General features: G+C 38.4%; 1 pseudogene; it reads left to right on the top strand.

The window, feature by feature from the left end:
- LOC132693034 (large ribosomal subunit protein uL1 pseudogene) lies at nucleotides 1–23359 on the top strand (annotated as a pseudogene).

Below are 23359 nucleotides of genomic sequence, written 5' to 3'. Positions count from 1 at the left end.
ATGTTGGGTTCAGACTTCTACTGCCTCCCAGTGGTCCTCCGGGGGATCGCAGTGATGATGCTCCAACAGAGGGAAGAGAGTTCTAGTGAAAGAATGCAGCCAATCCAACTTAATCCAACACAGAAGAGCCCTTATCTGCTGCTTCTTAGTAGTGGCATCGTTATAAATGGGCTAAGTATCTCCTGAGCAAATGTGTTCTGGAATCTGCATTTGTATATCAGCTTTGCCAAATTATAAGCTGTGTAAAATAGGGAAAATAACTGACCCCCTCTGAGCATTAGTTCCCTTTTCTGCAGTAGGATAATGACACCCACACTGCAAGGTTTGGTGAGAATTCAATGGCATGGCATTGCTAGATTTCCCACCAAGTGCCTGGTACATACTTGGGGCTCAATTAAATGGTAGCTATTTTCCTTTGAATGAAAGGGACACTCGACAAACTGTGAATACATCCTACAGCCACAAGCAGAAAGAGAAGTACACTGGTGTTCAGTAGGTGGATATATGATTAGTTTTCCCTCTTTTCAGACAAATAAGCACTCACACTACAGACATTATGCCGTTTTAGTACAAAAATCGAAGTGGTCTTGAAAATTGTAAAACAGTCAATGATGTAATTTCCTCCAAAGTGTATCATATTTAATTCTCTTCTCAGAAAATAAGAGGAGGGAAAAAGAAGAGAAATAGAGTCTTGACAAGTAAAAAGAATCACATGCTTTTAACAGTGCCATGTAAAGGAGTTGAACCAATAAATTATTTTTCCTTTCCTTTAGATAAATCTAGGCAAAATTATTAGAAGAATGCTGGGGATATTTCTTGGTTTGGATACCATGTTGTGGCAACTTCCTTTCTTTTAAAAAGTTCTTTCAATTTGCTTTAAGTTGTTTTCTTAGCAATTTTATCATAAGGAGGAGTCAGTGGGGGTGGGAATGCTATTTGGGGATAATCTTTCAAGAAAAATGACCCGAAATACTCCATAAGGATGAGCCAAATAAAATAGCATTTGAAAGGTAAGAAGCTAAAGTGGTAGGTTTTACAATTTGTATTCTACGCACTAAGAATTTACTGACAAAACCAGCACAGATTATTCTTTTCACATGTTGATTATCACCTGAAGTTTTATCTGAAACATTGCTTCTGATATCGCAACAACTGAGTGATCAGAGGCACGCTATCTAGAAAGGAAAGTTTTAAAGAAAGACCATTTACAGACATGAACCCAAATACCCCATTTCAGAAAAATATAACTGATAGGCGAATGTTATATAAGCTCCAGGAATACTGTGTGTGTGTGTGTGTGTGTGTGTGTGTGTGTGTGTGTCTTCTGTAGCTAATTTGGACTACGTACATGCAGAGCTATGTTTAAGCAAAACCAGTTACCATGGTGACACAGTACCCTATCTAAATGCGGTATGTAACATCTAATTCTGTTTGTGTGTTAACTATTTAGCTGGAAACTGGGGAGCGTCTTAGAAGCCCGACCGATTGAGCAAGTGTATCTCTCTAGGTTTCTCTATTTTTGTCCTATCTCTGTCCTGGTCAGTCTCTTTTGCCTTCAGGTCAAATATTAAGTTTTCTTCTCTACGTGATTGTGGACGAATACTTCCTTTTTCTTCGGAACCTGACTCTTCAACTTCAAAAATAATCCAAAAAGGCTGGCTATTTCTCCTGTTAGGATAGGACAGAACTCCAACATGCTAAATAAATCGATTCATTTTCAGAGAATTTCTTTGTTAGTTCTCATTAGAAGTGGCATTTTCAAACAAATCCCTAATATTAGAGCTTGTTGATCTCTCTAATTTTAGTCTTTTCCTTCCCACACCCAGTCACGAGTTCTTCATTTTAGAGTCATGCTCTCTGGCTGAAGTATGGGGAAGCTGTTTTACAGGAAAAAAAAAAAATGGAACACGAGTATACGTTGAAATAAACAAAAAATATATTAATTCAAAACTTTAAAAATTCTTTTTAAAAACTTAATATTTGATAAGATCTATTTTAATATTTATAACAGAAAATTATACCCATTTTTCATGATTTTGTTGTTAGGCACTTACTTTTTTGTTGGATCAATGGCAGGGGGCAATTCTAGGTGAAACCATGCAAGAAGCCTTAAGGGGCCTAGAAAATTCCTGACAAGAGCCAAGTCTTGATTAACCAAGTCTTGGCTCCATGGTCTAGGGGAAGGAATCACATGAGCCATTAATTAAACACAGAATCTCCAGCCAACCTTCCTATAAAGCTATTTGTAAGAACCAAATCTATAGGTTGAGGTTTTTTTCCATCTCTTCTCCTTTTTCCACATTATAGCAGGTGTCGTAATAAATTAAGCTTCCCAAAAAACAGGAGCTAGATGAACAGAAGAATTGAAACATTACACTTTATCAATGAACAAACTTAGAAAATTAAATAATAATGATAATAATAATAATAATAATAAAGACTCCATCTGGCCTTCTGAGCACTTGCAATCTAGTGTAGAAATAGGAATATAGAGTTTTGTAATTATTAAGTGGTGATCTTTTGTGACTTTAATGCCTACAGCCTTGGGAGTCCACTTATGTAAAAGGAGTAATTTGTTCTATAAGACTATAAGCTGGAGCCTTTGAATACCATAGAGAATCACAGAATTTATTTTGAAAGTACTCACATTATTTAAATTAGATCATAATAGTACAAATTCATGTACTGTGTGGATGAATAGAGTTAATCGATAGTGTTGGAAGTGGGAAGTGTGCTGTGTGAGATCTCTTTTTTTTTTTTTTTTGTGAAAGCGATCGTGAAAACTTATGGTATGCCTATTTCATTTGTTTGCACAGCTAAATGGTCTTTTCCAAGGCGGTGGAACAATTACTTTTCTGGTAAGATTTCAGAACTATTTTATTCCAAATTTGAGGGCAACTCTAATGACAGAGGGGCCATCCTTAGGAAAGTCAAACTGACATTAGGACCTCTTTCTCCTGCTTGGGCGTTGTTAATATACAAGCAAGCTGCAGTTTGGTTAAGCTCTTTTAAGAAAAAAAAAATCCCTCTTCCTTTTTAAATTATGGGACATAATTGCCATAAACCATGCAGACAATGTCAAGGTTTATGAAGTTCCCTTATGATCTTCATCGCATTGGACCTTCCCTCTCCCCCACCAAAAGGAAACCATCTATTTCACAAGAACAATCACTGCTAACAGCTTGGCTTGTATCTTAAAATGTTTTTTTTACATATGCAATTATATATGTAAACATACATATTTTACCACTTTGTTACACCAGGAGCATCTGAAGTGTAGACCAGTATCCACACAGTTACCTCTGGAGTCCCAAGGTGTGGGGAATAAGCTTAGGAATTCCCTGAGCTTGCACTGATGGGTTAACAAAGGCATAAACAATAGGAAAGCCATAGGATGCATACACCCAAGTTTGGGTAAATAAGACTAGGTAAGTAAGACTAGGTAAAGGGCACAAAGGCTCCCAGTATAGGACAAAGGTATAGGAGTAGGAAGGCTCAGGGTGAAAACATCTAAGATGAGGTAAACAAGATTAGGTATTCAGTGTGGAAATGCCCCCCAAGTCAGTATAATAGCAGAAAGCTGCTTTCACAGGAAGGAAGGACCAAATTAGGTAAAGAGGTAAAGAGGCCTCTAGACTGACCTCAAGGGGCAAAGTTGTCCAGAGCTGAGCTAATTAGCAAAAGAAAGTTGCCTGGTTCACCCTGAGGTAACATGTTCTGTCTTTCTTGTCCCCTAGTCCAATTTAGGTAAACAGATGTGGGGGCCTCATGTTTACTGTAAACAACCTTCCATACAGCATCAGAATCTTGTTTTGTATTGACCCAAACACCTAACACCACATATTTCCAAAACCCCCTTTTCCCCATACCCATGAGTGAATGTTCATGGTTTCATTGTCTCCCTGTGCACACCTATCACACTTGTAAGCCTTCTGATCCTAATAAAAATGGAGCAAGGACCCTTACTCTGGGCTCTTGTCTCCTCCCGGACATTACTCTCTCCCGCATTTTTAATCCTGCATCCTACTTTCTTGCTGGACAAGAAAGAACTCCAGACCCAGAGTCTACAACACCAAGAGTGGAGCAAAGCAGTCTTTACTTTGTGTTCATGCCACTTGTCAGTTCATACAGATCCAGTTGGGATGTAATCATAGGGATCCTATTCTCCTCCCTCTGGTTTACTCCTTCTCCTCCTCCACAAGCCCCCGGTCATCCCTGTTACTCTCATTGAAAACACGTATGCTCAAGTACCTAGATCACCTGGAGTAGGAGGATAGGGCCTGCCCCTTGGTGCTGAGCTCTAAAGAGCTAAAGAAACCTGGAGTGCCTTATAGTCTTCTGAGTGAAATATCCACGAGTCAAACCAATATTTTTCTGACTAGAAGTGATGATTTCTCCCGGCAAATGTTTTTGTGTTATGCTACAAGAATCTTTTCATTATGTCTCACCAAGGACCACTCCCCATTAATAAGACATGACAAGAGCAGGGGGAGGAGAGAGAAAAAAAAAAGAGAGGAAGAGCCCCGCTGAGTGCTATCTAGAAATATTTGTGCCCCTCAACACGCATTTATATATTTTAGAAATGGGATCACTCTATGCAGATTATTTCATGTTTTATACATATCTTTTATTTAACAGTGTATCATGGAGATAAGGTCATGATTTTTTTTTAAATTTTTTTTAATGTTTATTTATTTCTGAGACAGAGAGAGACAGAGCATCAATGGGGGAGGGGCAGAGAGAGAGGGAGACACAGAATCCGAAGCAGGCTCCAGGCTCTGAGCCATCAGCCCAGAGCCTGACGCGGGGCTCGAACTCACGAACCGTGAGATCGTGACCTGAGCTGAAGTCGGACGCTCAACCAACTGAGCCACCCAGGCGCCCCAAGGTCATGATATTTTTGATGTGTATAAAATTCAACTGTATGAATGTATAAACTATTTGTTTAACAAATCTCCTATTTTGGAATATTTAGTGCCATGTTTTTTTTAGTATCTTAAATAATGTTGCAAAGAAAATATTTGTACATATGGCATACATACTTGAATGAGTATATCTGTAGGATAAATTTCTAGAAATGGAATTGTTGCCTCAAAGTCATGCACATTTTAAATTGTTATGTGTATTGCCAAAGTGATAAATGGTGCTGAGAGATTCTAGTAGTATGCTTGATTGGCACTTATTCTAATTATTAATTATCAAATAAGTTTCTAAATATGTGGTTTATTAATCTGGAAAAAAAGGAGGAGATTAAATAGGGAGGTAGGAAATAAGGAAACCATCACTAAGAAATCCTAGATTCTTAGGTATATTTTGTTTTGCAGATAATCATCCTGTTGACCTTATTCTGAAAGCTCTCTCCTTTTGATCTTGATGCCATTTATTTTTAGTACTATCTCTTATTTATCTGCCAAGTAGTCCATCCATCCATCCATCCATCCACCCACCCACCCATCCAACATTAATTAAGCTTTCTGCTGAGCTTTGTATTTTACAAGCAAATATAATCACTTGGGAACAAGCTATACTCTTAACATTCAAGAAGCTTATTATCCTACAGATGGACATTAACAGATAAATGAACGAATGAATTGTAGCTTAGGTGAGTGGCGCAAAGGAAAAAAACTAGGTGTTATAAAAGCATATAATAAAGGAATCTAACTGAAGAACACTTCTTTGACAGTCATCTACTGACTTCACATTTCCACATTTTTAATAACTTTAGCACTTGATCCCACCCTCTATCATCATCCCTGTTGTGTTCAATGCCTAACACCCTGACTCACAGTTCCTTGACTTCTACCTTCCTGTGTTCCAACAAACTTATTTTTAGTAACTCATCACAATAGCCTTCGGAATGGTTTTACCACTATGTTTTCAAATTCTGATACTCTGTCAGTGTGACTGCCTTATTTTCTAATCCCTACTGAACGTACTCTTCATCTTTGTTGGAATTTCACACCTTGAATGATTATTTACAATATAAGTGTTAACATGCAAATATCTCACATACTCTTCCCCCAAATCCTATGAAATAGTCACCTCCATGATTTCATTCAATGGGTGAAGAAATGTTGGAGAGTTTAGACTTACCCAATGCCATGCAATTAATTAAGTGACTTGAAGTAGGTCTATTTGACCCAAAGCTGGGGCTTGTAGCCCATATGACATTCTACATCAAGGGTCATTTCAGTTTGGGTATTTATAGAAGAAACTGATGAGGAGGGAAAGGGAAGTATAGCAGATTGCAGAGTAGGGGCAATATTTTCACAGTGTAGCCTTCTGAGATGTAACAAAAGCTCTGACAATGTTAACTGGACTTACAACCCTCTTACTTCATCTCTGGGAGTTCAAGGAGGTGAGCACTTGTATTGAAGGCTGACAAAGCCAAGTCAGTGGGTCTACTGCATCTTACGTGCTTTGTCAAACTAACCATGGGTGATGTGAAGCTATTGATACAAAGTGTTACCAGGACAATGGAAATTTGTCCATTTTTATGCCAAAAAAAATTTGCCACTACTTTTCTCTATGTCAAGCATCTTAGAGAATAGCGCTGATTTTAATGTTCCTAATGAATCTATGATTCACTGTTACTTGTCTCATTTTGGTTTTGTTTCTATTTGATTGTGATGCATTCTTAAAGATATTTGTTTGTTTATGTCTTTTTTCATAGGAATGTAAACTCTGAAAGTAAGGACTTTGGCTCTGTCCACTATTGTTTACCTAACATCTCAACAGTGCCTGTCAAATGCAACTGTGAAACTAAATGGAAGCTAAGATCTGGTAGTTAACAAAACCAAGTTTTAAAAATATTCATTTCCCCATTTTCCATACTTTATTATTATTATTTTGTTCATCTCACAAACATTTTTTTTGAATCTTGATCATGTGCAGGGCACTGTGTTAGGCACCAGGAAAGTAAAGATAAATTAGACACAAGTTTGTCCCGGTGGTCTCACCAAAAGACATTGAATGATGGAAAACCACACAGAGCAAAATGTTTGATTGCACTAAGGAAGATTAGTTCATAAGAATCTTATTGAAACCCTGGAAGAGATAAACACTGAAAAAATCTATAACAAAAAAGAAAAAATAGAAATCAGTTATTTCTAATTTAAGATTTATAAAATTTCGTTTTGAGCTTTGTTTTGTGTTTTGTTTGTTTAGTGTCTACTGTTCTATATTAATGAAGATAAAATATATATATATATATATTAATTTTTCAAAACTTATTTTGAGAGAGAGTGCACAGGTGAAGGAGGGACAGAGGGAGACGAAGAGAGAGAATCCTAAGCAGGCTCCACACTGGTGGTGTGGAACACGGCACAGTGCTTCATCCCACAAACTGTGAGATCATGAGCTGAGCTGAAATCAAGAGTCCAACACTTGACTGACCGAGCCATCCAGGTGCCCCAATAAATATATTTTTATATAAGATCTCAAAAATGTCAACATTTACTTTTTTAGGCAATTTTATTATTTAAGGGTAGGATAAACTGTGGTAAAAAGAGGACGTGTGCACATTGACTCAAAACCAATGGAAGTATATTTCTTGGTCATGTGTGGAATGAGGTCGATGTTCTTGATCAGCTATCAGTTCTCTACAAAGTCGCCCAGGGATGCAGCTTCCTTCTTTTGGCTCTGCCGTTCTTTAGAACAATAGTTCAGACCAATGACTCTCCAATGATCTCAGAGTTCGTGAGTTCGATCCCACATCTGGGACCTGATTAGAAATGCAAATTCTCAGGCCCCATCCTAGTCCTACTGAAATAGAAACTCTAGGGATGAGGTCTAGGATTAGCATTTTTAAAAGCTTCTGGATGATTCTGCTGTTCCAGGTTCTAGCCCTACACTGTTTGCATCCAGTAGGTGGATGGGAAAAAGACACACATCTGTTTCATAAAAGTCTTGACCCAGAAATGTCACACGTTGGTTACTTCCTTCACATTTTATTGTCTAGAAATAAAGCAATAATATAGCCACAGCTTTTTTTTTTTTTTTTAAGATTTATTTAGTTTTGAGAGAGAGAGCATAAGCAGGGAAGGGGCAGAAGGTGGGACAGAAGATCCAAAGTGGTCTCTGTGCTGACAGCAGCAAGCCAGATGTGGGGCTCAAACTCACGAACTCTGAGATCGTGACAGGAGCCAAAGTCAAACACTCAACCAGCTGAGCCACCCAGGTGCCCCTCTTCTACAGAGTCTTAAATGCAAACTCACATACTAGGTAGGAGAATTGTACATTGGAGGGTGAGATATCGCCGTGGTGGGATGTTCTGAAACATGATACTGAGGGCTTGGTTGCAGAAGATCCATGTGCTTTGTGGTGGCCCTAATATAATATAATAGATATTGGCGAGATTTGGGGACGGGAAGAACTCTTTCCATGCATTCATTCTAGTGAGCACTAGTGGGAGACTATATGCTATTTGAGTAATGTTGTGTCAAGTGGCAAGCGGGAAAGATGACTCCACCATGAAGAATAATTTTAAAAAATAAATAGAGCAAGAAGAGACTTGCAGCTGCTGAAGAAGAGACCAGGCCAGTAATAACTGCTTGGGAAGTTATTACTGGAAGAGGTGGAAGAGGATGTGGAACTGAAGTGAACAAGTTCAATGGGAGCATGCCTCAAGCTCATCTAGAGGCCTTAAAACACACATTCCCATGGGGTGCCCGGGTGGCTCAGTCGGTTGGGCGTCCGACTTCGGCTCAGGTCATGATCTCACGGTCTGTGAGTTTGAGCTCCGCGTCAGGCTCTGTGCTGACAGCTCAGAGCCTGGAGCCTGCTTCAGATTCTGTGTCTCCCTCTCTGTCCTGGAGCCTGTTTCAGATTCTGTGTCTCCCTCTCTCTCCTGGAGCCTGTTTCAGATTCTGTGTCTCCCTCTCTCTCTGACCTTCCCCCGTTCATGCTCTGTCTCTCTCTGTCTCAAAAATGAATAAATGTTAAAATTTTTTTTTAAATAAAACAAAAACACAGATTCCCTGGCCCCAGCCCCAGGGTTTCTGATTCAGTAAATCGGGGTTCTGGAAGAGGGAGTTTTGCATCTCTGAGTTCTCAGGGTGATGCTGCTGTGGCTGTCCAGGGACACAGTTGGAACATCACCCGTTAGGGATTGTAAAAGGAGCCTTTTGGAGGAAACCTGGATTTGGGGAAAATCTTCCCTGCCCTGGGGCTTTTTGACAGGTGTTCCTTTGAAATGCAGGCCAGAGCAGTTTTCTTTCTGCTGGCAAAGTCAGATGTGTGCTGAAGACTTGAGGGTTGGAGAATAGGGAGGGTTGGCTGCTCTCCAGAGGAAAAAATCCACAACTTTGCACCTTTAGGGAATGTTTATTAATCCTCATTATACCAGCAGTTCCCCCTGTAGTGGGACTAAGGGGCTAAAGGTGTAACTCATTTCTTTAATTAGACAGTCTTTTTTTAGTCACGGAAGAGTTTTATTACCCTTTCTTCCTGTCTCATGCTACCCGTCAATACTGCTGAACATTTTCAAATATACACAGACAGAACAGACATACATACATAGATGTATACACACACACACACACACACACACATCCAATCCCTTTCACCTTCAGACGAAGGTTTGGCTTCATGTAGCTACTAAGACTTCAACCTTCATTGTAGTCAAGCAAATGCATTAGAAACACGAAATTATCTTGCTTAATTTAGTTGTCCCCCATAGGATAGCTTGCCTAATAAGTACGGTTTCTCCTGCAGTTTAGGCTGACTTTGTGAATTTATTGAATCCAATTGCTCTGGCTGCCTTTCGATCTTTCTTTTCCTTGTTGATTCTGAATTAAAATTCTGTGTTAGCTGCAGCCTGGTATTTCTGCAAACTGCAGGAGGTATGTATTTTCCTTGCGTGTTATTGTTATTATGATATTAATTATACTATACACTCAACTGAATGTCAGCAGTGTCCCAGGAATTGTACTGAGCAAAGATTTTGACAAGGTCCCTGCTTAGGGATTATGTAAAAGCCATTCAAGTGGAATTGAATTAACATATGACTTAGCTTAGTGTGGCTGAACTTGAATATTGATGGATTATTTGGATGAGAAGGGAGTTTGTGGGAGAGCAAAAGAAATGACCTTTAGAATTTTAGGATTTTTTTTTCTGTAACATCCCATGATTTTAATAAGAACTCGGTTGCTTCTGTACCAGATAATTTTTGTTTATCATTTTATTTCTCGGAGTTGAAATCATAGGATTCGTGGACTCAGAGGGGCAGTAGGGGAGTTGGGATGATGTCTGGTGTCTTCATCACCTCGTTTTTCAGAGAACAGGTAACCGTTCTCTGGCTCCTTTGCTTTAGATTCTTCATTCTGTTTCCGTGTTACATGTAGATGAGATGCAGACTTGTGTTTCATGTTTTAAAAGGTTTGAAAATTTCTCTGTTTGCCTGGGGCACTTCTCCCACCTTGTTTAAAAAAAATTTGTATTGACGTTCCATCATATGTGAGTAAAGTACATAAAGTGAGTGCACTGATTGTAAATGCGTGGGTTGGTCTATTTTTCCTCTGTGTACATCTCTGTAATACCCAGCTCAAGACACAGAATATTCCCATACCACAGAATTTTCCTCACCTTTCAGTCAATACCTCCCCCAAAGTAATCACTACTCTGATTTCTGTGTTCTAACATCTTGGATTATATTTGCATGCTCTTGAACTTAATATAAATAGCAATATGCAGTATATTTTGTTGTGTCTGGTTTCTTTTTTTTTTATAATTTTTTTTAATGTTTGTTTATTTTTGAGAGACACAGAGAATGAACGGGGAAGGGGCAGAGAGAGAGCTGTCAGCCCAGAGCCTGACGCAAGACTTGAACTCATGGACTATGAGATCATGATGTGAGCCGAAGTCAGACACGTAACTGACTGAGCCACAAAGGTGCCCCGTGTTGTGTCTGAGAGAGTATGTGCTGCGTGTCTATGGTTGTAATCTAGTCTTTACTGCTGTGTAGTATTCTATTTTATGGGCACACACAATTCATTTATCCATTTTCTTGTTATTGGGTATAGGTAGTCTCCAGTTTGGGCTGTTATGACTAAAGCTGCTATTAATATTTTTCTACATGTTTTATGGTGGTCACATGAACTAATTATTCTTGAATCATGGAATAAGCACATGATTAGCTCCAATTTGTAACGGCAGGATTCCCAATTATTATACTAATTTCTACTTCCTCCGGCAATGTTTCAGAGTTCTAGTTGCTTTACATTCTCATCAGTGTTTGGTATTGTAAGTTTTTTTAAATGTTAGCTATTCTTGTGGGCATGTATTAGTATCTCATCGCTAACCTCGTTGTTTTTTTTTTTATCAATTAATGAAACTTCTAGAGTAAATGAAAAAGAATTCCTGAGTTTGTTTAGAAAGTGCTAGTTTAATCAGCTGTCGATAATTTCAAGCTGTAAGAGACATGTACACAGTTATTAACTGGGCAGTTCAGTGGCAACTAGTGAGCTGGGATTCCCACAAGCAAACTATTATTATTATTAAACGCTCGCTAGGTAACAAGTAATTTGCTAAACAATGTATTTGTAGTGACTTACTTAAGGTGTCCTATTTTAAATCTGACAGGACTATCATTGTTCTAAACACTCCTCAGTTTGGGCTGGTGTCACACACTAACGAAATCCAGATGTCCTCACCTGCTCTAAATACACTTCCTTCAAACAGTGAACCCATGGTCTTTAGAGCCCAAGCATTTACTCTGAGAACAGAACCACAAATTAAACACAATAATTTTTTTTCTGAAAAGTCGCTCTCAACATTTTGGTACATTATTGTGATGACAATGTGTATATACCCTTGGTAAGTTATTAACTTTTTTTTCAACTAATTTCATTTAGAACATTTGTCTTTGTGCCAAACTGACAAAGTCAAAAGGAAGGTGATCTCATCTCCGTTCAGACAGTTCTGTAGTTTATTGAAGCCTCCTGACAACTTTTGATCAAAAAGACCAAGCAGGGAAGAGCGATAGAACAATGATTGAAAGAATAATGGAATGCTTTAAAGTGGCTATGAAAACATCCTTAGCAATTGTCAGAATGACTTCTATCTGTGGTTGAAGCCAAATGCTGAGGCCAGAGAAGAAAGGGAAACACTGGCACAGACAAGGAAATTGCTTTAGCAGTATGTGATGGTGACGAGGCCCAACACAGCAGTGTCATATAATTAATAAGAACCAAGAGAATGCAATAAGGAAAGAATAGTCTTTTCAATAAATGTGGACAACTGGGTATCCACAACATGCAAAAGAATGAAGTTGGACTCCTACTTCACAACATATTCAAAAATTAACTGAAAATGGATCAAAGACCTGAATGTAAAGGAGCTAAAAACAATAAAGGTCTTAGAATAAAACATAGCTATAAATCTTTGTGACTTTGAGCCACGCAATGATTTCTCAGATTTGACACAAAAAGCACAAACAATCAGAATAAAAATAGATAAATGGGACTTTAGCAAATGGTAAAACTTTTGTATTTCAAAGGACTCTATACAAATGTGGAAGACAACCCACAGAATGGGAACAAAATATTTATGAACATATATATCTATAAGGGACTAGTATTCAGAACATATAAAAAAGACCTCAGCTCAATGACTAAAATACAAACAAGATAATTTGTAAAAATGGCCAAAGAGTTTGAATAGACATTTTCCAAAGAAGATATACAGATGGTCAAGAAGCACACGAAAGGATGATCAACGTCATTAGTTATTAGAGAACTACAAATCAAAACCACAATGAGATACTGTTTCACGCATTTTAGAATGACTAGATTAAAAAGCCTAATAATAGCAAGTGTTGGCAAAGATTGAAAGAAGTAGGGAGCCTCTCATACATTACCGACGGGAATGTAAAATGCTACAGCCACTTTGGGAAAAAGAGTTTGGCCAATCCTCAAAACGCTAATAATAGAATTTCCATGTGACCCAGCAAATTTAATTCCCAGGTATATACCCCAGACAACTGAGCATATAACCATACAAAAACTTATTTGTGAAGTTCATAGCAGCAATATTCATAAGAACCAAAAAGTATAACCGAATGACCAGTCCCTCAATTGATGAATGAATTTTAAAAAGTGGTAGAATCATGCAATAGAATATTATTCAGCCATAAAAATGAAAAAAAAATGTGCTGGTATATGCTACAGCATGGAGGAACCCTGAAATCATGCTAAGTGAAAGAAACCATATACAAAAGGCCATATTATGATTCCTTTTTTGTCAAATGTCCAGAATAAGCAAATTCATGGAGACAGAAAATAGATTAATCGCTGCCAGAGAAGAATGGGAGTGATTGCTAATGGATACAGCAATTTTTTTTTTTTTTTTTGGTTGGGGGTGATGGAAGTATTCTGGAATCAAATAGTGGTGATGGTTGTATAACCCTGTAAATATATGAAAACCCACTGAATTGTACACTATATGATTTATTTAAAAATTTTTTTATTTATTATTTTTGAAGGAGAGAGGAGAGATAAAGTGTGAGAAGGGGAGGGGCAGAGAGAGAGAGGGAGACACAGGATCTGAAGCAGGTTCCAGGCTCTGAACTATCAGCGCGGAGCCCAACACGAGGCTCCAACGCACCAACCACAAGATCATGGCCTGAGCCGAAGTCAGACACTTAACCGACAGCCACCCAGACTCCCCTGAACTGTGCACTTTAAATTTATAAAGTATATGGTATGCGAATTATATCTCAATTAAAATATTGTTTAAGAAAAAATAATTAACATGAAATTTGTTTATTTCCTTAATATGCAATATCTTCATATTCTTTATAATCCTTGTATTTAGTATTTTAATATCATTTATTAATTTCCAGAAATATATGACTTTGGAGTAGTTCTTCAATATTCTAAGGCTTTAGTTTCCTCAATATAAAATAATGAGTTGGGACGTCTGGATGGCTCAGTCGGTTAAGCACCTGACTCTTGGTTTCTGCTCAGGCCATGATCTGATGGTTTGTGAGGTTGAACCCTGTGTCAGGCTCTGTGCTGACAGCATGAATCCTACTTGGGATTCTCTCTCTCTCTCCCTTTCTCTCTGCCCCTCCCTTGCCTACTCTCTCTTTCTCTCCCTCTCTCTGTTTTTCTCTCTCTCTTGCAAAATAAATAAACTTAAAAAAATAATAAATCAATATGAAAATACTGGGTCAAGATTTCAATAAGAATCTGGCAATTTTCAAATATTCTATGTTGAAATATTATGTTTTTATAATCGTGTAAGAAATATGAAATATTTGAACAGCAACTTGGTTCATATAGATTGTTTTGTATGAAAAATATATAAAATTAAAAAAATATATAATGAGCAGTGTGTTCAATTGACAAATAGTTTTCATTTTATTTCCTTTTTTTCTTGGATGGTGAAGTGGGAAATTCAAAACACAAAATCAAGGGGTGCCTGTGTGGCTCAGTCGGTTAAGTGTTTGACTTCAGCTCAGGTCATGATCACACGGTTGGTAAGTTCGAGCCCCGCATCTGGCTCTGTGCTGACAGCTCAGAGCCTGGAGCCTGTTTCAGATTCTGTGTCCCCTTCTCTCTCTGCCCTTGCTTTGCTCATGCTCTGCCTCTGTCTCTCAAAACTAAATAAACATTTAAAAAATGTTTAAAAACCCACAAAATCAGTTATAAAGATTTTCTCCTGGAGTGTCCCTGAACAGTGTCTATGGGGATGAATGGATAAAGAAGATGTAATGTGTGTGTGTGTGTGTGTGTGTGTGTGCAATATACATATATATAACGAAATATTATTCAGCCAGGAGAAGGAAGGAAGTCCTGCCATTTGCAACAACATGGATGGACCTTGAAGGCATATGCTATGTGAAATAAGCCAGACAGAGAAAGACTTCATGGTATCACTTATATGAGGAATCTCAAAAATACTCAAAGTCATAGAAACAGAATAGAAAAGTGATTGTCAGGGGCTTGGGGATGGGGGATAAAGTAAGAGGTTGGTGAAGGAATACGAACTTTGAGCTATAAATAAATAAGAACTGAGGATTTAATGTATAACATGGTGACTATAGGTGATAGCACTGTATTGTATAATTGAAATTTGTTGAGAGATTAAAACTTAAGTGTGGTAAGTGTACTCATCAAAAAACAAAAACAAAAAAATGAGTATGTGAGTTGATAAATGTGTTAATTAACTAGATGGAATGAATAATGTCTCAATGTATCTTTATAGCAAATCACCACAATGTACACTTTTAAAACCTTACAATTTTATATGTCAGGTGTAGCTCAATAAAGCTGGGGAAAAAAACCATTTTTCAAATGTCAAATAAATGTTTTAAAAGAAAAGATTTTCTCCTGAATATTTAGCATTGGGTATCACTAAATTTCATCCTCACTTCTCCTCAAGGAAAGAAGTCAGTGTAAGAGACTGATTGCCTCTGTTTGCTCTGGGCACATTAATAGAGAGGGTAAGGTGCCAGAGGAAAAGTGGAAAAGGGAGGGGGAGAGGGAAGGGGAGAGAAAAACCCCGAACTCTTTGAGCAGATATATTAAAATAAAGTGAGAGATCCAAATGTCCCTCATCCACTTTCTTCCAATTCCAGATCTTCTAAATTCTAGATCAACCAGAAGTGTATTAATTATAAACATGGCCAGTGTTAAAACCAATATACTGGTTTTAGTTTTATTCCTCTTTAACAGTATGCTTGAAGTTTTCATTTTCTATGTGCATTTTTTAGTACACTGGGCCCTATGTGTAAACATTGTATAACATACACTTAAGATCATTTTTTAAGACTCAGAATGTTATTTGACAAGTGTGTTTTTTTTTTTTTTTTTTTTTTTTTTTAATTTTTTTTCAACGGTTTTTATTTATTTTTGGGACAGAGAGAGACAGAGCATGAACGGGGGAGGGGCAGAGAGAGAGGGAGACACAGAATCGGAATCAGGCTCCAGGCTCTGAGCCATCAGCCCAGAGCCTGACGCGGGGCTCGAACTTACGGACCGCGAGATCGTGACCTGGCTGAAGTCGGACGCTTAACCGACTGCGCCACCCAGGCGCCCCATACAAGTGTATTTTGATAAAAGGTTTACTCTTGTTACATTTTTGCTTCTGTGACATATTGTTGGGCATATGTATGATTTATTTGGATTCTATGTCAGAAATGAAGCCTCAGACATCTAAAGTAAAATGTGATTTGCTTTTCACCTGATTTCCAGGAATGCACTGGATGGAATTGAAATGCAAATGAAACGAACATGAACTTGGGATGAATCAAAGTGCAGGCAGGGAATTTCTTTTTAGAAATTTAGATTCCCACTTTTAGATCCAGGGAATTTCTGAAGACCAAACTTCACGTTCCAGGAGGAGAGATGCTGGACATCCACGGGTGGATGCTGGATGTGCAGGTGTTGGCCCTCGGTGCAGCCAGGCGTCAGGATAAACAGTGAGCTCGTTGCAAGAAAGACAGACTTTTTGGTTTGGAGCTAAGTGAGTAGTGATTAAAACAAATAATATCTCTCTATGTTAATGACTTCCTGATTTGAAAATCACTGGCCTTGTGAAATTTAATTGCCATTATTAATTACCAGTAACTTTGGAAAAAGACTTGTTATTTTCACATTTTAATAGATTATTGCTTTGCCTGGGAAGTGAGGGTTTTGAGTTGCAAGTCTAGAACTGTTCTGTTTGATTGCCATAATGGGTGCCTGAGTGTGATTCATCTCCATGCAAAGGTAATGGTCCGTTTATTGGAAATTTCCTAATTTTGCTAGGACAATGTCACATCTGCATTATGAGTAATCAAATATGTATCCGTATGTTTCCAAGAGTGTAAATTTATAATGTAAAACCTAATGATTCACGATAGACCCCAGATCTTCCCAGAGTATACTTTTATGGAAGACGCAAAAGATGTTGTTGGCTTGATTTCTTTAAAAAATATGTATATCAATGATTGTACTCTCTGATTTCTTCTTTAATGATTCTTAAATGTCCTGAACATTTTCCCAGACATGGAATGATGTGACTATTTTAAGTGCCGATAAAGAGGGATAACACAAGCGACAGGAGAGCTGAGAAACAGCAAGAGGGGCTGTGGCTGGGGCTTCAGAGCATCTTGAGACAAGGGTCCACAAACCCCAGGAAGTGGTGGCCGAACCCAACAAAAATTGGCACGTGTTACCAAAGTGGTAAAGACAGTGACATCACTTAGGAAACCTGTATTTATTTTCACCTTCATAATTTATTTTGCTCACACAGTTGCTATCTGCTAGCCAATATTCATACCCCAAAGAATGTCATCTTAAAAAATACACAAAATAATATGTGTTTATTGTTAAATGCGAGGAAACATAATTAATTAAAAATAATGGGGTGAAGGGGTGCCTGGGTGGCTCAGTCGGCTGAGTGTCCGACTTCGGCTCAGGTCATGATCTCACAGCTCATAAGTTTGAGCCCTGCGTCAGGCTCTGTGCTGACAGCTCGGAGCCTGGAGCCTGCTTCAGATTCTGTGTCTCCCTCTCTCTCTACCCCAACCCACTCACATTCTATCTCTGTCTCTCTGAAAAATAAACAAACATTAAAAAAATTAAAAATTAAAAAAAAATAATGGGGTGGGGAAGAAAAGAACTCACCTAAGAAATTTTGGAAAATAGTCTTTCTAAAACAAAAAACAACAACAAAAAAAAACTGTATACACCTGCTGTCTTCTCACTAGTAATTTTTTTTCTCCTAGCAATATGGGTTAGCAATTCTGAAACTGCTTTTTGGGTATAGTAGGATTGCATAAATAAGTAAAACATATTGTAGATAATTAAAATCACATTTCCTGTGGTGGAGAAAAATATTACAAATAAGGAATAGGAAAAAGCCAAAATGAACCCTGTGATGTTGAATTGAAATTGGAGGCATCAATATGATCCCATGGCTTTTAATATATTTTTATAGATAGATACAGAGATAAATATAGATGTGTGTGTATATGGGTAACTGTACATACACAGCTTTTCTAATCTGTCCACTGAGTGGGCCTGGAAGAAAGGTGAGCCCAGAAGCAACGAGCATACTTAGTGCCTAGATTTTGGTTTCTAAATACCATTCTCCAATAAAAGAAACCAGGTCTCTGGAGAAATAGTTGATTCCCATACTGTTAGGGTAAATACAAGAAGATCCTAGAATAACTTTTTGTACCAGAAAATAAGGAAGTGATTGAAAAAGAATGGATTAGGGGCGCCTGGGTGGCTCAGTCGTTTGGGCGTCCATGTGAGTTCAAGCCCCGCCTTGGGCTCTGTGCTGACAGCTCAGAGCCTGGAGCCTGTTTCAGATTCTGTGTCTCCCTCTCTCTCTCTGACCCTCCCCTGTTCACACTCTGTTTCTCTCTGTCTCAAAAATAAATAAACGTTAAAAAAAAAAAAGAAAGAAAAAGAATGGATTACATTGAAAAGACATAGGAGCCACACTATAGGAGCCACACTATAGGAGCTCCTGGTGGCCGAATTTAGCACAAAATAGATGACAGTATTGAATTATAACCAATAGAATAAAATAAAATAAATATCCATGAGCTCATATTGATATAAATAAATAATCAGACAGATAGATAAATGTGGGAAAAGAGATGTAACTCTTCCTTACAGAATTCCAATTAATCAGTGTAGAAGAAATGAAGGAAATACAAACTTTATTAGGCAAACCCCACAGTAATAATTGCAGACAAATTCTATCGATGGTTGCTAAATTAGTAGGTAAAAGTTGTAGGAGAAACAGGGCGTGTGCATAATCTCAAAAAGTCTTACACAATATATTTCTTAAGCACAAAAAGAAAATATGGAGAAACTTAGCAAACATCAACCTAAAATTATTAATGTTAATATCATCAGAATTAAGATATATCAACATCAGGTATACTATAATATGCTACAGAAGATACCACTTCTGTGATGTTCTTGCCAAAAATGCATAACCTTAATTTAATCATGAGAAAACATCAGCTAAACCCAAATTGATAAACATTCTGCCAACCATTGACCAGTAGTCTTCAAACGTATTGAAGTTATGAAAGCTAAGACTGGGGAGCTTGGGGAAATAAAACTGGAGAGCTGTCACAGATTGGAGGAAACTAAGGAAACACGATAATTAAATGCAATGTGGCAGCCTGGTTTGGGTCCTGGAATGGAAAAAGGACATCAGTGGAAAAACTGGTGAAATTTGAATAAGGACTGTACTTTAGCTAATAATATGTACCAATATTAATTTCCTGGTTTCCAAAATCGTACTCTGATTATGTAAGATAGTAATATTAGGGGAAGCACGATGAAGAGTATCTGAAAAGCCTATGCAGTCTTTTTAGAACATTTCTGTACATTTAGAATTATTTCAAAATAAAAAAAAATTAAATACAATTAAAACCATGAAAAATCCCCTCCTTGAAAAATGCTAATATGACTCTTCATGACTTTCTTCTGTGGGTGTACGTATTTTAAACAACAACAACAAAAATTATTCCTTGATGGTTAAAAGTACAGACTGTGCAAGACCTTGAGTTCAAATCCCAGTTCTCCTACCAGTAGCTTTGTTAGCTTGGAAAATTTTCTTTCTTTGCATCTGTAGCTTATCGGAACAATAGGAAGAGTAATGATAGTAGCACTCTTACGTGAGTAATTACATACATACATACATAACTACAGATTACATGAGTTAATACATTTAAAGTACTTAACACCATGTCTAGCACTAGTTAAGTTCTCAATAGATGTTAGTTATTGTAAAGATAGCTTACTGTTTTGTAACCCTGGACTAGGTAAGTATTTAGGGATGCTAGGTATTTAATGGCATGCATGAGATACTTAGATAGGTAAGAAATATTCCTGGACCAAAGGGAGCAAAATCCTAGGTACAAAATTCTAGAATTACACAATATAACATTAATATAATTACCTTGCCTTTTGCCTGATGGGAAAATATTGAGTTTGAACCTCTTCTGTGTTATCAGTTCAGACTCTAAATTTAACTATACAACCTCAATTGACTGGTGTTTATTTTCTTCTTTAATGACGTGAGCATTATTTTTAAACAATTGTAGAGTAAGATTATATGGAGATGGTGTAATAAAAACCAAATATGTTTGACTCCCGCTGACTTCCTTCCTGAAACTTCAGGAACAACAGGGAATCAAAACAGAAACACAGAGGCTAAGCCTTCCGATTGCCAGCAGCGTCGGTTGCCAGAAGCCAATATCCAACAAGTTTGGAAATTCTTTGCCTCCATGTGACATGCCGAATTAGTAGGCCACAAAGGACAGCATCTCCAGTAAGCAGAGTAGATTTTGAGAATCTGGTCACCATTCTTGGAAGTTAGTGGACACAGAGCCAAAGCTAGAACCCTGTCCAATGGCCTTTCCCAAATCTGCAAGTGAACAGTGGTGCATTGAAAGGAGGAAAAGCAGGGCACCTGGGTGGCTCGGTTGGTTGGGAAAAGACTGTCAGTCCATTCTGTGAGTTAAGATTACTGGGGACATTGAGACCCTCATATCAAAAGCTTTGTAAAGATTAAAACAGTAGCAATATCATGTTGCTGGCTTTTTCCCTTGCCATCCGTCCCGTCCATGTTGTTCAGGCTAAAGCATTATCGAACAGATGGCCTATGTCCTGATTATAGGAAAACATAATAGCAAATTAGTGGAAGACCAAATTGGTAGGGAAGCAAATTTCAGAGGTATCACTGTGTGTTGGAAATTCTTTACCTTGAGAGAGAATTTACCTCTAAAGCCCACTGGCATTTTAGAAACACAGCAGCTGATTTTACCAACCAGTCCTTCAGGGAACTGCAGAAGGATAAACTCCTAGCTGCTTAAGTAAATACAGCTTTATCCACAATTAACACGAGACCATGTAGTTTTTGTCACGATAAAATGCCTTCTGTTTTTCTTTCCCCATTTAGGCTTCTACAAGTCCATAAAATGCCAATATTGGAAATAGTCGTATCAGTACATTTCACTTTCAACTGGGGTCACAGAAACCTGGAAGAACCACCCTGACTGTTTTTAATTAACTTCTCTACAGTATAGGGAGGGTGTTGACTCCAGCTCTGAAATGCCTATCTCTATCTCCTTGACTCTACTCTTTCCTTTCCCACCCTCCTTATTTTTTCTCCTCCGCACTAGTACAATGCTCTCAAGTTGTTTTCCTCCTTCTATTCTCTCCTCTTCTGTGAGCTGGGTTTTAAGTTCATAAATAATTATGTCATTTCTCTAGATCAAATTCTTTCATGGGTCTCCATTTTCTACGGATTGAGATCCAAGCTTCTTAGAACGACTTGTAAGGATTTTCACGATCCGGTCACAACCTGCCTTTCCAGTCTCACCTACCAAGATTATAGTTTGTATCCCATGCTACGTGACACACATCAGATACTTTCATGCCTCCAGGCCTTTGCACTTGTCGTTCCTTCCAACTGAATGGCCTTCTTCCTCACTGCTACAATGGCAACTGGCTGGTATTCGAATCATCCTTTCTATCTCAGTTTGAACATATTTTCCCTGATGCTCTCCTCTCTATTCTCACCTCGTTTGAATTAATCACTGTCTTATTGATCTCTTTATACAACTACTACAGAATGTATCAGAAAACATCGTATTTAGTTGTGCGTTTAGATTATAAATTCCCTGGAAGCAGGTTCCATGTATAACTCATGTGGGTTTATCCCAGCTTTTCTCCATTTAGTAGGAATTTAATAAATGTATGTGTGAGTGAATGAATAGACAAATAACCGTGACCCAGGGTCTCAGGTATCCCTCAGAGACTTAGGTAAATTTAGACAAAACTGATTGATATTTGGCTAACACTGTTCTTCAATCTATGGAACCATCCTTTGCTTTGTGGACATTAAGCCTGTAAATGGTGCTCTTCAGTCATCACAACAACCTAAAACACAGCTACACATTGCTTCTTACCTCCTGCAAGGGTGGTACTTTCCTGGGTGGAAACAGTTGCTGGTTTGGCCCTTTCACTGTGTTTCATAAGAATCCAAACAGACTTGCGACCCTATGAGAAAAGAGCTATGGAATACAACATCATGCATTGCACAGGCTTCTCTCAGCTCACTGGCTGCACGTCTCCATTTTCCCGCAAACTTCATGTTTTCAGCACTTGATCCCTCTTCTGACATTTGTTCTGCAGGAAGTGGAATCCAGTCCCTTTCATGCTAATTCCTTTTCTTGGGGAGATCATTGTCAGGTGGCCCCACCTGAATGGTCTGCCTTCTCCTTCCTGATATTCTGTCGAGAACTTTAACATTGTATTATTAAAGCAAACAGTATATATTATGCTAATAAACAAATCATAGTTCTAAATTTCCTGGAGGCATTCTCAAATATTACTTATAAGTTCGTGGGAACACCAGTTCTATTTAGGGATCTATTATGAACTGAATGTTTTTGCCCCCTGGCGTCCCCCCACAAATTCATATGTTAAAGTGCCTAGTGTGGCTGTATTTGGAGATGGTGCTTTTAGGAAGCTAAATAGGGTTAAGTGGGGTTATAGGTGTAGGCCCTGATCCAACGGGATTAGTGCCATTATAAGAAGAGACACCTGTGCTTTCTCCCTCTTTTCCCCTCTCTGTGTACATACCAAGGAAAGGCCATGGGAGCATGCAGCTAGAAGGTGGTTTGAACAAGCCAACAGAAGAGGCCTCAGAATGAAACCTCCATTGTGTCTTTTCTGGTTATTGTGGCAGGAGGCACCTTGAGCAGCAGTCTCCCATGACACCCTGTGTGAGGCAGTGCGAGAAGTCCTGCAGGGCAACCAGTCAAGCACGGGCAGTTTTTGGAGACTGGAGCTACAGATCAACTTGAAGAACTATGACACTCAGAAAGACCAATGCTTCTTGGGTACTGTCAGGTTTAAGGCCACTCCCCACCCCAAGTTCTCCGTATGTATTTTGGGGGACCAGCATCACTGTGATGAGGCCAAGGCTGAGGATATTCCCCACATGGACATTGAGGCACTGAAGAAACTCAACAAGAATAAAAAATTAGGAAGCACGATGCCTTTTTGGTTTCAGAATCTCTGACCAGGCAGATGCCACGAATCTTGGGCCCAGGCCCCGATAAGGCTAATACAACTTCCCTTCCTTCCTGACCCGCAGTAAGTACACAGTGGCCAAAGTGAATGAAGTGAAGTCCACGATCAAATTCCAGATGAATTTGGTGCTGTGTCTGGCCACTGCCACTGTTGACTATGTGAAGGTGACAGATGATGAGCCTGTGTACAATATCCACTTAGCTGTGAATTTCCTGGTATTGGTGTCATCGCCCAAGAATTGACAGAACATCTGGGCTTTATACATCAAGAGCACCATGGGCAAGCCCCAGCGCTTGTACTAA

Source organism: Panthera onca, chromosome B1, assembly GCF_046562875.1.
Source record: "Panthera onca isolate mPanOnc1 chromosome B1, mPanOnc1 haplotype 2, whole genome shotgun sequence".
NCBI classification, from domain to species: domain Eukaryota; kingdom Metazoa; phylum Chordata; class Mammalia; order Carnivora; family Felidae; genus Panthera; species Panthera onca.
Note: the sequence above shows the minus strand (reverse complement) of the source record. Positions and strands in the feature narration are given on the sequence as shown.